Source organism: Mauremys mutica, unplaced genomic scaffold, assembly GCF_020497125.1.
Source record: "Mauremys mutica isolate MM-2020 ecotype Southern unplaced genomic scaffold, ASM2049712v1 Super-Scaffold_100199, whole genome shotgun sequence".
NCBI classification, from domain to species: Eukaryota; Metazoa; Chordata; order Testudines; family Geoemydidae; genus Mauremys; species Mauremys mutica.
This window is the reverse complement of record NW_025423286.1, coordinates 713333-730148: the sequence shown is the minus strand read 5'-3', so window position 1 is coordinate 730148 and position 16816 is coordinate 713333. Positions and strand designations below refer to the sequence as shown.

Here is a 16816-nt window from a genome sequence, read left to right as displayed (position 1 = left end):
AGGATCCCCTGAACATAATGGAGAATGGAAATGAAAATGTTTTCCTTTTTTAAAAAAAAAGAAAGAAGGTTATAAGAGAACACAGGAGTTTGAACTGAGAACTACTTGAGCTGCAGTTAAGCACTCTACCACTGAGCAATATCCCCATGACACTAAGAGTATGGAATCGTGATCTCCAGGACTTTGAAGGACAAACCCAGATTCATCGAGCTCCTTTGCCATTCCCGGACCACAGGTGGTTTTAAAAATGGGGTTTGATTAAACTTCTTAAATGTGGCAAACACCACAGCTTGCACACCCACCGATATAACTTCTCCCAGGGCTGGTCCACACTAAGAAGCGGGGTCGAACTAGGGTACGCAAATTCAGCTACGTGAATAGCGTAGCTGAATTCGAAGTACCCTAGTTCGAACTACTCACCCGTCCAGACGCCGCGGAATCGAAGTCCGCGGCTCCAAGGTCGACTCCGCCACCGCCTTTTGCAGTGGTGGAGTACCGGAGTTCGAACTATCGCTTCCGGAGTTCGAACTATCGCGTCCAGATTAGACGCGATAGTTCAAACTCCGAGAAGTCGAACTCACCGCGTCGACCAGGCTCATAAGTGTAGACTAGCCCCCAGTGACATAGCTGCCACCTCTTGGGAAGTGGATTAACTACACCCACAGGAAAACTCTCTCCCATCAGCATAGAGCAGTGGTTCTCAAGCTTTGAGTCAGGACCCCAAAGTGGGTCATAACCCTGTTTTAATGGGGTCGCCAGGGCTGGCATTACACTTGTTGGTGCCTGGGGCTGAAACCAAAAGTCTGAGCCCCACCACCCAGCGCTGAATCCCTCAAGCTCTGATTTTGCCCTCCCCTAACTGGGGCAGGGCTCAGGCTTTGCCTCCTCTGCCTCTGCCCAGTGTGGAGGGGCTTGGTGTGTCTTTCTAGGGTCATGTAGTAAGTTGTTGTTTTTTTTGGTAGAAAGGGGTTGTAGTGAAAGGTAGTTTGAGAAACCCTGGCATAGAGCCTCTGAGTATGTCTAGACTTGGCTCTCTGTGGCAGATCAGACACTGAAAGTACAGCCATGGAGACACCACACCCCAGCCTTGCCCAGCAGCAAGAATCAAACCTCCACAGACAAATGCCTGTTGCTTTCTAACCCATCCCCCTAAACCCTCAGCCACCACCACTTAACAAAGGGGCTTTTCTACACGATGGTTCTGGTCTCACTGAAGGGTCATTTCCAATGGTTTGCTCAGACCAGCATTAGGGAAAATGGTGCCCTGGGCAAAGCTTGTACTTTGGCACTTCCCCATTGCCCCTGGACGATCCCCACTCCCCCTTTACCGCTAGCTCCTGCACTCCCAACCCTTGCACCTCCTTCACCCCTAACTCCTGCCCCCTCCTGTGCCCCCTTTGCCCTTAACTCCCTGGGCCACCAGCCATTGCCCCTCTCCTGCAGCCCCTTCACATGGCTCCAGTGCTGGGGGCCCCGCACTTGTTCTCCCTTTCCCTGGGCTTTGGCATCACTAGCCCCTGATTAGCGAGTAGGGTTCAGTGGTCCCCAAAATGTGGGGCATGACTCCTAGGGGGACACAGAGGAACATTCATGGAGTCAATGAAATCAATTGAGCTTCTTCAATCTCTCGCTGGAGACATTTCCCTTGTTTTTAAAGACAAAAATCCTGATCTTTCCAACGGGAGCTGCTGCTTCAATGTTCAGTTTGGGGAAGGATTTGGCTGCGCTCAGAGATCTGCCCGCGGGTTACAATCTGCGATCCGAAGGGCTGAACGCAAACAGCGTTTAGATGGGACCGTTAGTGCCGCCCCCGTGTGGCCAAAGATGAGAACTGACCAGCAGAGTTTACAGCTGGAGCCTGGGACGCTCCTGAACAAACTGGGCACGAAGCCTCTCGCGTGGGACCCTCGCTGTGCAGCAGGAGGCGGAGGGAAGCTGATTGTCAGGGCTCAGGGCAGCTCCCTGCCAGGCTGAGCCGGTGTCTGTGCTAAGCTCGGCATCAATCAGGTGATTCTGGGCAGTTCGGGGTCCCCGGGCTCCCACAGGAGCGTGAAGCAAGCCACCCCTGGAGCAGGTTAAAGCTGCAGGGTGACAGTGGGGTTGCTGCCCCTGTGAACAGCTGCTGTAGCACCACCTGGGCAGGACAGAGAGAGCCAGTTATACCCCCCCCAGCCTGTATCGGGGGATGGGAGCACTCACACCCTGGGGACCCACCCACCAGAGATCTACTGGGCGGGGAGAGTGGCACCCACACACCCAGGATCTTGTAGGGAGGGACAAGGGCATCCACACTCCGGGATCCTCTGCACAGGGACGGACACCCACACACCCAGGATTCTGTATGGGGGGCAGAGGTACCCGGACACCCGGACACCTGGGCGGGGGATGGGGGGGCACCAAAACATCGGGGATCTTACCTGGGAGGACAGCGGCGCCTGCAGCTCGACATGAGATGGGGGCGGGGGGAGCAGGAGCATTTCCCAGTTCCAGGCTGTCCCCGTCTGGCCAAGGCACAGAGCTCACAAGCAGAGTTTAAAGCTCCAGCTGCCAAGCAGTAAAAGCAGCTGGGTGCTGTGGCTGGTGCCTGTGATCCCAGCGCCTGGGGAGGCTGAGGCTGGTGGATCGCTTGAGCTCAGGAGTTCGGGGCTGCAGGGGGCTGTGCCGATCGGGTGTCCGCACTAAGTTCAGCGTCAATATGGTGATCCTGGGGATGCTTGGGGTCCCCAGGTTGCCTAAGGAGGGGTGAACCGGCCCAGGTTGGAAACAGAGCAGGTCAAAACTCCTGTGCTGATCAGCAGTGGGATCGAGCCTGTGAATAGCCCCTGCAGCGTAGCCTGGGCAAGATAGTGAGACATGGTCTCTTTTTAGACACCCCTCCCCCGCAGAGCCTGGATTGGGGGATGGGAGCACCCACACGCTGGGGATTCTGACTTGCGGGGAGGGATGCCCCCCGTGCAACACAGATCTTGAAAAGAGGAACAGCGACACCCACACACTACAGAGCCTGGATGGGGGCAGGGGAACCACACACGGGAGCTAGTTCATGGGATGGGGGACACACCCATATGCTCCATTGCACCATTCTTAATGAGAAGAACGGGGCCATCCACACAACACGGATCCTTAGCGGGCGGGGGGACACCCACACACCCCACTATTAACCAGGAGGGACAGGGGCACCAGACACCCCCAGTAGCGTGGAGAACACCCACAGCCACCGGATCCCTCATGGGTAAGACAGAGGGAATTTAATGGGGCCCAGCGCACCCACGCACCAGGGATTGTTAAGGGTTGAAGGGACAGGGACACCCACACACACTGAGATCACGTCCTTGGAGGAACGCAAACCCTCCACAGAAGGACCTGGTCTGTTCCATGATGGCAGCCCAGCCTGGGTGAGTCAAAGTCTCTTTTTATACAGGCACGTCCCAGAGATCCTGACTAGGGGAGAGAGACACCCACCCCCCAGAGATCCTTAATGGTCTAGGGTGCACCCACACACCAGGGATTCTTATGGGTGGGAGGAATGGAGACAGCCAGACACACTGAGATCACTTCCTCCAAGGAGCCTGGGCCAGACAGGGAGACACAGTCCCCCTTTACAGATCTGCCAGACAACCTTCCTCCCACTCCCTCCACACAATGTTCTTATTTGGAGGTTAAGCCAGGGAAACCACATGGAGGATTCTTAGCTGGGGAACTGGGGGGACCCACTTACCACCAGAGATTCTTAAGGGCAGGAGGAACAGGGACTCCCACCTCTGCAGCATGGGGGTGGGTCGCCTGCTGGGATCATCTGGGCATATTTCACCTCGTCAGCTCCCTGCCATTGCCTTGGGGGGCCCTGGTTCGCTGCCTCTGGTACCCAGTTTAGCCTCCTTCCTGAGAGCTGAAACGCTCTGATCTATCTAAGGTCTGTGGGATCAATACGTGTCATGGTGTAATTCTGTGTTATTCGGGGGTCAGACTAGCTGAGCTAATGGTCCCTTCTGCCCTTAAACGCCATGAAAACATTTCCCTGGTTTCTCCTTGCGCCCGACAGACACCACGGTGAGGGGCCCAAGAGAAGATCCTGGACACAGCGCTCTGGCTCTTACTTTACTTGGGGACGTCAGCGCTTTCCTAGCAAAGCTGCTGCTAAAGCGCTGGATTTGGGGAACTGTTCGGCTCCGATTCAGAGATCTGCCTGCAGGGTGTGAACCTGCCACGAGGAGCGGGAAACGCAACCAGCAACGGGAGGCGTTGGCTGAGCTCCAGGCTGCCCCCATGTGGCCAAAGCTTAGAACTGAGCAGCGGAGTTTAAATTTGGCGCTGGGAGGGACCTGAACATGCGGGGCACCAAGGCTCCTGCGTGTAATGCTTGTTAGGTGGGCAGCTGAGTGTAGCTGATTGCCGGAGTTCAGGGCTGCACCCCGGGGTGCTGAGCAGGTGTCTGTGCTCAGGTTGGCCTCACTATGATGGTTTCTGGGAAGTTTGTGGTCTCCAGTCTCGCTAAAGAGAGGGGAGCCAGTCCAGAAAAGGAGGCTTTCAAAACTCTGGTGCCAATGGACAGTGGGACTGCCCCTGTGAAGAGCCGCTGCAGCCCTGCCAGGGAGAGCCGGTCTCTCTTTATGCAGCCCCCCGCCCCCACTCACCCATTCCTCAGGACGAGGGTTGTGCTCAAAGATCTGTGCCCCGTGTTTTCAGCTCCATGTGAAGTGCACAGTGCAAATAACCCTCAGCACATCAGCTGAGTTCCAGGCTCCACTTCCCCCCATAGGCCGGCTAGCTCAGCTGGTTAGAGCGTGGTGTTACTAACGCCAAGCTCATGGGTTCAAGCCTTATGCTGGCCACTCCTAGAGGGAGAGGGTGGTTTTTGCTCTTTTGGTTGACTGGTAGGGGTGGCAGAGGCCAAAACCAGGTGGGTTGGGAGCGGCAAGAGCCCTGCTGGGTGCAGGCGCCGGGCAGGACGAGGCTCCCGACACCTCCTGGGTCTCCCCTCCCTGGGCTCCTCGCTGCACCTGTTGCCTGAAAGGAACTTGGGTCTGGGGAGGAGACAGGTGAGCCCGGCCGTCTGCCTTCCAGGCTCATAGGAGGCCAGGCTTGAGCTGCCCGCCTGCGAAGCCAAAATCGCAGGCCTGCCGGCTCACCCCCATTGTCCACAGAGGGTTGACCTGATGGCCCGAATTCTTGCCGGCCGCCAGCTCCACCCAAATGTACCCGACACTGGATCACGCTCCCCAGCCCAAGCCACAGAGGATGGCTTAATACTCGGCACCCCAACCTAGGGGAGAGGCTTCACACTCCGCCGGCGCAGGGTGACCTTTGGGATTTCCCTGGACACCATCCTCCCACCGCCCACAGCCAGACCCCCCAAGCCCACCCCTCCGACAGGAAGGAACAGGAGGACCACTCCGCCCAGGGGCACCACCACTCGAAGTCAGCTTCACTTGCTTTCTCTTCTACCCCTTTCCTCCCAAGTTATGCGCGCCTCACGGGAGCCGGCCCTGGGAAGACGCAGGCACGGCACTCTGACTGGCGGAATGGAAAGCTGCCCAAATTGAGATGCTGTGGAAAGCTACAGCCCCATCGCTACTCCTACTATTCACACTTCTTGCAACAGCTGATGAACCTCCAAGTGCTAACTCTGAACAAATGTTAGTAACTCTGAACAGATCTCTCAACTAACTAGGGCTAACCTTATGGACGGCTTTGGACTCTGTATTCAATAGGAGGCCTGTGCAGAAAGTACCCTGTGTTGCTTAGCAGATGGATTACTGCCTATGATGAACTTTTACATTCCTCGGTATTTCTAGACACCATGGCACTTTTAATCCTGTTCCTCTTTTGTCATTTTGTTCTGTCTCCTCATATTTGTGCCTGCATCAATGCCTATCACTTCCTTTCCTTTACCATGTTTCAGGTAAACAGGTAATCATCAAGTGATCCATCCCCTGTTGCCCATTCCCAGATTCTGGCAATCAGAGGCTAGGGACACCCAGAACATGGTTTTGCATCTCTGCTCATCCTGGTTAATACCCATTGATGGACTTATCGTACATGAACTTATTTAGTTCTTTTTTGAACCCTGTTATAGCCTTGGCCTTCACAACATCCTCTGACAAAGAGTTCCACAGGTTCACATTGTGTGAAGAAATACTTCCTTTTGCTTTGTTTAAACTAGCAAAAAAGTTATAGGCTCAGGGATATTAATTCTGCAAGTTCTCTCCACTTTCCACTTTTTCTTCTTTTCTCCACCCTCTCCCCCGTTTCGAGTAGCCCCTATTTCTACCCCTAATGCTCTGCCAGTTCGTTGGTATGCAACTTTCTCGGAGCCTCTCTGAGCCCTTAGTACAGTGCATAAGGTGGAAGTTGGGGAGGAGAAAATGGGACCCACAGAACCCCTGGCAGGTAAGGGGACTGGGAGAGCTTGACTTGGGAAGGCGGGAGGAATGGGGGAGAAGAGGCAAATAGGGGTGCACACAGTCTCTACAGTGGTGGAGAGAATGGGGGCCCTGAAATGAAGCGAGGGGATAAGTGGAGGTACACAGGACCCCTAGTCATATGGAGATTGGAAGACCCTGGCATGGGGGGAAGGGAGGGTACACAAAGACCCCGGCATGGGGGAATAGAGAGAACACAGAGTCCCTGCCATGGGGAAGTGGGAATGGGGGGGTGAACAGAGCCCTTCGTGTGGGAAGAAGTGTGGGGAACTTGGTATGGGGAGAATAAGTGTGCAGAGATTCTTGGTAAGGTCTGAGATTGGGGGAATTTCAGGGAGTCCCTAAAAAGAGTGGGATGGGAGAGGGCACATAGGGAGCTTGTGGGAGGGAACTGAGGGGTGCTGGGAGCCTCTGGGGCGGGCAATAAACACGACCTGTACAAACTACAAAGTGTGCTCCCCCCACTCCTGTGAAGAATGTGGCCATCTGCTGACAAAAAGGCTGTTTGCAAAAGGTAAGATCCATTTTCTTTCGTGACCACTTGTTTTAAAAAATGAGTCATTACGACGTTACTCAGGGTAGCTGGGGACTGGCAGTAGGGAGGGTGTCTTTGCAGGAGAAATGGCCGGGGCTTAGCTAGTGCTTTCGAAAGGGATTGTCAGAAAACGATTTTTACAATATCAGACGGGTAGCCATGTTAGTTTGGATCTGTAAAAGCAACAAAGAGTCCTGTGGCACCTTATAGACTAACAGATGTTTTGGAGCATGAGCTTTCGTGGGTGAAGTGCTCCAAAACATCTGTTAGTCTATAAGGTGCCACAGGACTCCTTGCTGATTTTTACTATGTTTTCTTCCAATCAGGCACCGAATAGGCGGGATTGCTTTAATGCAGCTGCTGTCTGGCGCTGATGCCCGTTGCTTCTTCCCGCTGGAGAAGCAGGAGGGAGACAGCATAGACTGGGGGGGTTGTATTTAATGAATGAATGAAAAAGCTTTAAAATATTACTATTTAAATTATGCTTTGGGAAGTTTATAACAGCTGGTTTTGTTTCTAAATCTATAGAATACTTCGTTTTTCAATGCGTTGTTGTGAGGGGTTTGTTCACCCAGCCTTTCTTTTATTTGTTTGTGGTGTGGGATTTTGAAAACCAGTTTAGAAATCAGTGGGAATTGAGTGTCCAGATCACTTGTATGGCTCTGAAAATTCTCCTAAAAGCAGCTTTAAGTCTTTGCCTTTTCCCGCTTTTCAGGAGAAAGAGACTGTAGTTAAATACCTGTTACACCTCTACGGATTGTTACCGTGTTATATCCTTGGGGGCAGCCGGTTTAGGAAGAAATCACTTGAGGCCAGAGAGCAGACAGCTAACAAAACTACCATTTTATTTACAGACAGAGAGCTCACCAAACAGGCTGAGCTATCCCCTAATAATCTAACTCAGTTGCCATAGCAACAAAAACCATGACAACCAAATACACAACAACCGGACACTCTCCAGGGAGGCAAACGTGTACAGTACCTGACTGCGATGGCAGATCTCTCTAGCTTTCATTCAGGACTATTTGGCGAGGCTCACTCACAGTTATTGATATTTAGATCGCTATGAATTATGGGTACTGCTGTTTCAAGGGGGGAAATCGTGGCGATATACTTGCAGAACTCGAGACTTGCTGTCTCCTGGATACACCGTGCACGGCGCTGGGGAATTGTGCTGAGAGCAGCAATTGAACCAAATCCCGCTGCTCGGCCTCCGCTTTGCAGCATTTAAACGGTTGCGGTTGCACTAGTACGATGTAGGGGCGCCGAGTTTCCACTATGCTGGGGGGCTGCCCCACCCTCCCGGCACCTCCCAGGCCCCGCCCCCACCTCACCCCAACCCCCCTTTCCCCAAGGCCCCACTCCCGCATTCAGCTCCTCTCCCTCCCCCCCGTCAGCGGGCAGGAGGCGCTGGGGGAGGGCGAGGAGGTGGAGGGGGCGGGGGCTGCTGCTGGGCACTAATGACCCATCTGGTTTCCCCCCGATGCTCCAGTCTCGAAGCAGCCAGAGGCGGTGCCTGCCCCCGGTCACGTGACACGCGAAGTCTCTAGTGCCGAGGGAACCGGAGAGAACCAGCTGCAGCCCCGGGCGGGCAGAGCTCTGCCGGGCCGGGCTCCGCCTGCGGGGAAACGGGCGCGGCACCGGCACGTGGCAGAGCAGAGCCTGTGAGAGGCGGGGCAGGTTCAGGAAGTAACAGCAAGAAGGTTTGATTGGTGGGTAGGAGCTCCGCATGCTAATCTGGAGGCGTGTTTCTGTAAATAGCGACATAAACATCTTCTAATGGCCAATGGGCTAAAGGTGCCTCGATTGTGCTTCATGACGTGGGGACCTGGCTTTAGATTTGTGTCCTTTAGTTCGCGGGGGGTGAAACCCGCTGTATGAAAACACTCACCGTGGGGATTAAACGTCTGCGCATTAGCCTGGGTGTGTAGCCGAGGGGCTTATTATTGAAATTGTTTTTTCTGGAATTGTTTCTAAAATTTGTAATTAGACAAGTGTGATTGAAAGTATCTGTGTTGGTATCCATGAAAAGTTACCGTGTTTTTTCTGAGCACGAAGCAAGGGAACAGTTTTGTTTTAATTCAGTTGCTCTCTGCTATTGATGACTGTTCCTGTCTCCCTGTTTGGGGAACAAGGAGAGGGACTGAGTGGTTAGGCCTTGCAAAGCAAATTTAAGAATGTGGTTTTAGATTTTTCTGTTACCTTAATCTGTTTATAGTATTTGCTGATAATCTAGTTTAGGGGCAGGGATAGCTCAGTGGCTTCAGCATTGGCCTGTAAACCCACGGTTGTGAGTTGAATCCTTGAGAGGGCCATCTGGGGCAAAAATTGGCCCTGCTAGTGAAGGCAGGGGGCTGGACTCAATGACCTCGCAAGGTCCCTTCCAGTTCTAGGCAATTGGTATATCTCCAATTATTATTAGTCTGTTTAATGGCAAAACTTAATTTGTTTTGATAAGATTTGGAAGAGAAGTAAATCTAGTGTGAAAATGGTGTTTTAAAGGTTTCTAGTTCAGTACTTACTGAAAAAAATTTAAAGTTCCTTTATGCTGCTATATCTTTTTCTCTTGTAATCTATGTCAGAATTTAGGTAGGGTCCTGTGTCTGCACATTCTCTTCCTTTTCCATTTTCTTCTCCGCTTCTCTTTTCTTCCCTTCCTATTTTTCGGGAACCCCTATTTTTACTCGTACTGCTCTGGCAGGGAGTACAGTTTTCTCTTGGCCCCAAGCACAACAGACAATCCACACAGGATCTGAGAGTTGCTGTCTCCTGGCCGTATAGTGAGTAGAGGGTGGAATGGGGAGAAAAGCGGCTCACACAGAGCCCCTGCCATTGGGGAGAATGGAGGACCTTGCTATGGGTGGAATCAAACACACAGAACCCCTGCCATGGAGAAAGACTGGGGAACCCTGCAATGGTTGGAGGAGACAATGAAGGGCATGGGGGGGAGGGGTTTACATGAGGGATTTGCATCTGTCAACATCTCCCATGACCCACTGGGTGTTTTCCTTCCCATCTTATTTCTTCTCTTTTCTGTTACTCTTTTTTTCTGTCTCAGGTAAATGAAAACTCCACACCCCTGAGAGACGTAGCTGAGCTGACCTAAACCCTCCTACAGTAACTCCTCACTTAAAGTCATCCTGGTTAACGTTTCGTTATGTTGCTGATCAATTAGGGAAAATGCTTATTTAAAGTTGTGCAATGCTCCCTTCTAATGTTGTTTGGCAGCCGCCTGCTTTGTTTCTTGCTTGCAGGAAGAGCAGCCCATTGCAGCTAGCTGGTGGGGGCTTGGAACCAAGATGGACCGGCAGCCCGCTATCAGCTCACCACTCTCCTAAGTTCCCTGTGCAGCAGCTGCCTGTTGACAATGACAGTTATCTTACGAACCAAGATACATAGAACATAGGCCGGGTGGGGAGAAGTCTATGTAACTCTGTGTAAGTCTATGTAACTCTAAGTGCTTCAGAATTGATTCCTTGAGGACCTGCTCCATGATTTTTCCAGGGACTGAGGTGAGGCTGACTGGCTTGTAGTTCCCCGAATCCTCCTTCTTTCTTCCCTCTTTTAAAGATGGGCACTACATTAGCCTTTTCCCAGTCATTTGGGACCTCCCCCAATGGCCATGAATTTTCAAAGATAATGACCAGTGGCTCTGCAATCACACCCGCCAACTCCTTTAGCACCCTCGGATGCAGCGCATCCGGCCCCATGGATTTGTGCTCATCCAGCTTTTCTAAATAGTCCCGAAGCACTTCTTTCTCCACAGAGGGCTGGTCACCTCCTCTCCATGCTGTGCTGCCCAGTGCAGCAGTCTGGGAGCTGATTTTGTTCGTGAAGACAAAATCACGAAGGGGGAGGGTGGGGAAGCATTGAGTACATTAGCTTTTTTCCACATCCTCTGTCACTAGGTCACCTCCCTCATTCTGTAAGGGGCCCACACTTTCCTTGACTTTCTTCTTGTTGCTAACATCCCTGAAGAAACCCTTCTTGTTGTTACTCTTAACATCTCTTGCTAGCTGCAACTCCAAGCGTAAGTTGCCCTTCCCGATTTCACTCCTGCGTGCCTGAGCAATATTTTTATACTCCTCCCTGGTCATTTGTCCAATCTTCCACTTCTTCAAACGGCGCTGCCTGCCAGTGCACTCAGCCTCACTTGGCAGGTAACAAAAGGGATCGAGTGGCCGTCCAGTTTCTGGAGAGTGGCTGACAACGCCCGACCTTCTGCCCTGAGGAGAAACTGACATGAGACAAGGCAGGGGAGGTCATTCTTGTATTGGACCAACTTCCGGTGGGGATTGAGAGAGAGCGAGCGAGAGAGAGAGAATCAAAATGCAAGCTGCGCTCTTTCCCCAGCAGCAGGTGGGCCACGTAGTCTCTCTGCTGGCCTGGCTGCCCGGGACGGGACCCGGCTACCACTACAGGGCAGGCAAGAGCGGCGGCCCGGGCGGGCAGGGGGAGGGGCCCGAGCGGAGGGGCGGAGCCGCGTGAGCAGGTATGCAGATCTGTGTGCGAGCAGAGAATCGTGGGAGCGGACGCAGGCTGCCAGGCAGGGCCCGACTTTGGCACCGGGAGCTCGGCGTGGAGAAGGGACGGTCTCCGGGGGACACGTCGGGGCAGCTGTCGGCAGTGGGGGCCGGTGTGGGCGAGGCCGGTGGTCGGTCCGCCCCGTGTGTTATAAGTGCGGGGCGAGCGAGGGCAGGTGGCGGCCGGGCAGCAGGAACTCATACTTACCTGGCAGGGGAAATACCATGATCACGAAGGTTGTTTTCCCAGGATGAGGCTCATCCGTTGCACTGCGGGTGTGCTGATCTCTGCGATTTCCCCAAATGGGGGAAACTCAACTGCATAATTTGTGGTAGTGGGGAACTGCGTTCAAGCTCTCCTCTGGTGATTGGTTGGAACAACAGAAAGCCAAAAGTGGGCTACTTAGACTTAGTGTACTGCAAAGCAGACTCTAAGGATTTTTTTCTGTACCTTTAGGACTGCTCTTTTCCACAGGCCCTATACTTTTGGGCACCTTTGCCATTCCTCCTCGTAAGCAAAGCTCAGCTCTGAAACTTTACTTGGGCCTTATAAGGCTCTCTGTGTTCTTGGTTTTCCCTGGTCTTTTGCAGCTGGTCTGCTCTCTAGTTTGCTTTTGGGGGGGCTTGGACCGGTGCCGCCTTTGGCTCTAAGGGGAGCTGCCTGCCTGCTCTGCTTCTTTCCCTGCTTGTAGCTTCTTGCCCGGCCCTTCTTCTCGGGCTCTTCCTCCTTTGACGGGAGGACGGCCTGTCCAAAAGGCCTGTCCCACCTGGTCTCCTCATCCAACAGGCAGCCTCGCCCCCTGCCCTGGGGCCGCTTTGGCTTTCGCTGTCTGTTCCTGTCTCTTGGTGGCCACCCTGTCTGTGCTACGGAGACTAGGCAGTCACAACCCCGTGCTGGAGGAGGGCTTTCCGTCGCTTGAGGCCCACCCACCGCCTCCCCGAATGCCCTTAGCTACGCTGCGGGTTAGGGCAGCGTGGCCGCGTCGCCCAGGAGCGGGTTTTCCCTTTTGCACACCTCTGACGGACGGAGCTGTTTTGACGTAACTGTTCAGCACGCACCGACCCTCGGGCCTGGTCTGCGCGGGGAACGTAAATCAGCGCGGCTACGTCAGTCCGCGCCTTGGTCGGAAGAATTCTTCCGTCGACCTAGCTCCCGCCTTTCGGGGAGGTGGATGGCCGGCACCAACGAGGAAAACCCTCTCCAGGACCCTTCTCCGGGAACAGTGCCCTTCCGTTTGGGGAGATTATGCCGCTTTAAAAAAGAGAAATTGTTTAACTGCCTTTCTCTGAGGCAAGGTTGACTTTGTATTGCTTCCCTCGTGGCTCCTTGTAGCAGTTGTGTTCTTAAATCTTTAGGGTTTGACTTCATTTATGATGAAATCTTGCTGTAACTTTATTCTAATTTTCAATGAGTAACTAAACCTGAGCTGTTTGGTTTGTTAGTGGAGGATTGTTAAAAACCTGGGATTCCACTTTCGGCTGCCTTTCCATTACATTTCCTCTGAAAGCCCACCGAAAGCCTCCACTTCCCACATAACTCTCTCAAACCTGCAGTCATCAGGCATACAGAAGATGCTTACAGTTTCACTCCATACGAGTCCAGTTCCTCGCTGTTTCCTGTCTAACCACTGCACACATATGGTATCCCCTCCCTACCCGGAGCTGCTTCCTGGCTTTTGCGCTCAGGACAGGAAAACGAGAATGGAGAGGTAAGCTGTTCAGGGAACTCTTCCTCAGCTCGCACTCCACCCCCCAAGGGCCTTTCGAGGTCTTCTACGGATTTCAGGTTTCATTTGATTTCCAAGGTTTATGGGCTCATTAATTAGCCGTCTCTCCTAATGCAGGGATCCCACGGGTCAGACCAAAGATCGATGGCCCAAAAGAGCTAAGAAACAGAAATAAAGGTGAGCGCTAGGCGTTACATTCAGATGAGCATCCAGAATCTGACTGTGCCCTGACATGTTCAATGCTGCCGAAAAGAAGGAGCTCGTCAGGTCCCTCTGCTAGCACCCAAATCTGGTGGCTAGTCGGTCTGCTGGGAAATAAGGAAAAGGAAATGAATTAAAGGAGTCAGGCAATAACAAGGAAATGAAGAGGTTAGTCGAACGGGTTCTGTCTGATTTACCGTCTTCCCAGCTACCCGTCCAAGTTAAAGACCTAGCCCAGTATCCTGTCTGCTGACAGCGGCCAATGCCAGGTGCCCCAGAGGGAATGAACAGAACAGGGAATCATCAAGTGCTCTATCCCCTGTCGCCCATGCCCAGCTTCTGGCAAACAGGGATACCTAGCTAGGGATACTGTTGGCGAAGCGCCATAGATGGACCTATCCTCCATGAATTTATCTAGTGCTTTTTTGAACCCTGTTACAGTCTTGGCCTTCGCGACATCCTCTGGCAAAGAGTTCCACAGGTTGACTGTGTGGTGCGTGAAGAAAGACTTCCTTTTGTTTGTTTTAAAGCTGCTGCCTATTAATTTCATTTGGTGACCCCTAGTTCGTGTGTTATGAGAAGGAGTAAATAACTCTTCCTTATTTACTTGCTCCACGCCGGTCATGGTTTTATAGACCTCCCTCGTATCCCCCTTTAGTCGTCCCTTTTCCAAGATGAAAAGTCCCAATCTTATGACTCTCTTCTTAGACGGAAGCTGGTCCATATCCCCTCATCATCTTTGTTGTCCGTTTCTGACTCTTTCCCATTCCCATATATCTTTTTTGAGGTTGGGGCGACCGCATCAGCATGCAGTATTCAAGATGTGGGCGTACCATGGATTGATATTGAGGCGATATGATAATTTCTGTCTTATTACCTGTCCCTTTCTTAATGATTCCCAATGCTCCGCTGCACATTGAGTGGATGTTTTCAGAGAACTATCCACAATGACTCCCAGATCTCTTTCTCGAGTGGTAACAGCTAATTTAGACCCCATCGTTTTATAGGGATAGTTGGGATTATGTTTGCCAATGTGCATTACTTTGCACTTATGAGCACCGACGTTCATCTGCCATTCGGTTGTCCCATCACCCAGTTTTGTGAGATCTCTTTGTGGCTCTTGGCAGTCTGCCTGGGACTTAACTCTCTTGAGCAATTTTGTATCATCTGCAAATTTTGCCACCTCACTGTTTAGCCCTTTCCCCAGATAATTTATGAATAAGTTGAACAGTACTGCTCCCAGTACAGACACCTGGGGATAAGAGAGGGCAGATCCTCTTCTGACACTGGCAGACCAGGTGCCAGCTCATGCCAAGGCCCCTAGGCCTTACTGAAAAGTGACAAACGCATGGCTGGAAACTAGTCTTGCTCACCTGTTTGTTAGTGTTGTTAAAACAGGCATTAGCTTTATAAAAACGTGTTTAGAGTTTATGACAAGCTCGTGAGTTGCTGCATGCATTATTCTCACCTATAATAGCCATAGCCCATGTTGTAAGGTGATATATAAGCCTTGGCACTAAAGCTGTAAACCCCCTTGCCACCGCCCCGCCACCGGTCAAGAGAGAAGCATTACCAAGTGTGAAATGGTAGTTTACCAGAAGAGGCGTCATCTCCTTTCCAACAAGAGAAGGCCCTGACTGAGACATCAGACAAGCCACCGTAGATCATCCGTGGACAAAAGACTTGATTGATTGCTCCTCCTCACACACCTACGAGGAGGCAGAGCCCTGCACAAACACTTGCCCCCATCAGCTTGAGCTCTGGGGGAATGGAATAAAAATCCCTGTCAGGAAGAAACTGTTGTTCCCCCCTCCCCACGATGCTGCTTGGACTTCAGGGAGACGGCACACCTTCTAAGCAGCAGCAAGGGATCCCGGCTGTTTGGCTAGGGTTAGCCCTAAAGGACATACAGAGCTTGCGTGTTACAGCAGCTTCTACTACCCCTGGGTAGCAAGATAGAGTCAGGGTGCCCAAGGGGTCTGTCTGTGACTCCATGTTAAGGCTGTTCTAGTGCCTGAGGAGTTCACACTTGATACTTGGTGGGTGAAATTAAAGTGAGGAGCCCCGCTGCCTGCCAGCCCCAGGCGCCGGGGGCTGCTGCTCTCTGGGGCTCTGGCCACACTAGAAAGGTAAGTTTCTAGCTTGCCTGGTTCAGAAAACCAGAAGGGAAAGAAAGAGAACCCACATTACATTTTTTTTTAAAAAGAATCCTCCTGATTTGTAAGCCACTGTCATGATTTGGGGGATTTTCCAATAACGAGGATGGCAACAATGAGAAGCTGAGGGTTATTATGTAGCATTTAGATTACAGTAGGCTTGGGGGGGGAAATCAGGATTGGGGCCCCTGTGTGCTGGGTGCAGCACGACACCTAGTGCCTTGTCTTGATCTTACGAACCAAGATACATAGAACGTAGGCCGGGTGGGGAGAAGTCTATGTAACTCATGCAGTTGTGGATATACACGTGACCTCAAATATTACCAACCGCCCCACCCCACCCCCCAAAAATACAAAAAAAAAACAAACAAAAAAATCCCATCTCCCCAACAGACCCAGAATCTGGAAAGCATTTGTCCCTCATACTGTTGAAAAGACTCACAGCAGAAAGAAGGAGTCCAGCTTCTTAAATAACTCTCTAGCAAGAAAAAGAAGAACCTCTCACATCTATAGACTCACAAAACACTTCCAAGAAACTGTAAAGAAAGAAAAACACCCAGATTTTTCTGCTACTTTAAAAAACATTTGCTTTAAAGAAAGTATCACAGTTCAACTCTTCTCTGCTTTTCTAACTAGAAGGTTCTCTTCTAAAGGAGATACACCGATCCTGGAAGCACTGTAATACCAGATCAATGCATAAAGCAGATAAAGCAAGCTTCTGTTCTAACCTCCTCTGCTTCAAAAATCAAGTTAATATACAGTCCTCACATCAAGGATGTATCAGAAATTAAACTGATAAGAACAAACACAACACTTTGATCTGAGCTCCAAGGAGCCAAGAAACAATACTCACACTCTGCTACGCACGCACACCCCTGCGCCCACCCATTTCGACCTCACCAGGACGAGCTCCCAGAACTGCAACAAACACCACAACTCGGGAACTCTACCTGAGAATCACTTCCCCAAAATGACTCCAGTGGAAGACTTTGAAGCAAGAACCCTTAACACACAATTCTGTTCAAAGACAGACAAGTCTTGCAGACGACTTCCTCTCCCTGGTTTCCCCTCTATACTCCTAATTTCCATAAACCCACCCACTTACCTGGACTACCAATCTCTCACGGTTAACTCTTACAGCAAAACAGGGCAAAGAAAGCCTATGCAAGCGCTGTTCCGCAGCCCCGAGGCTCTTTTCTGCTCCTTCCCACAGAACTAGCTCAAACAGACAGTCAATTGCATCAAAGCAATT

At 51.7% G+C, this 16816-nt stretch overlaps 3 non-coding genes and 2 pseudogenes across 3 annotated transcripts; 4 read left to right on the top strand and 1 right to left on the bottom strand.

The window, feature by feature from the left end:
- Nucleotides 1-4758: 4758 nt before the first annotated feature.
- On the top strand, nucleotides 4759-4832 carry TRNAS-ACU. Its single transcript has one exon. It is a non-coding gene; the product is annotated as a tRNA-Ser (tRNA).
- Nucleotides 4833-7183: 2351 nt separating this feature from the next.
- Nucleotides 7184-7388, top strand: LOC123359916 (annotated as a pseudogene).
- A 1517-nt stretch (nucleotides 7389-8905) lies between these two features.
- LOC123359915 lies at nucleotides 8906-9109 on the top strand (annotated as a pseudogene).
- Nucleotides 9110-11680: 2571 nt separating this feature from the next.
- Nucleotides 11681-11843, top strand: LOC123359913. Its single transcript, XR_006575936.1, has one exon. It is a non-coding gene; the product is annotated as a U1 spliceosomal RNA (small nuclear RNA).
- A 4372-nt stretch (nucleotides 11844-16215) lies between these two features.
- On the bottom strand, nucleotides 16216-16411 carry LOC123359919. The gene has a single exon (XR_006575940.1). It is a non-coding gene; the product is annotated as a U2 spliceosomal RNA (small nuclear RNA).
- Nucleotides 16412-16816: the final 405 nt, after the last annotated feature.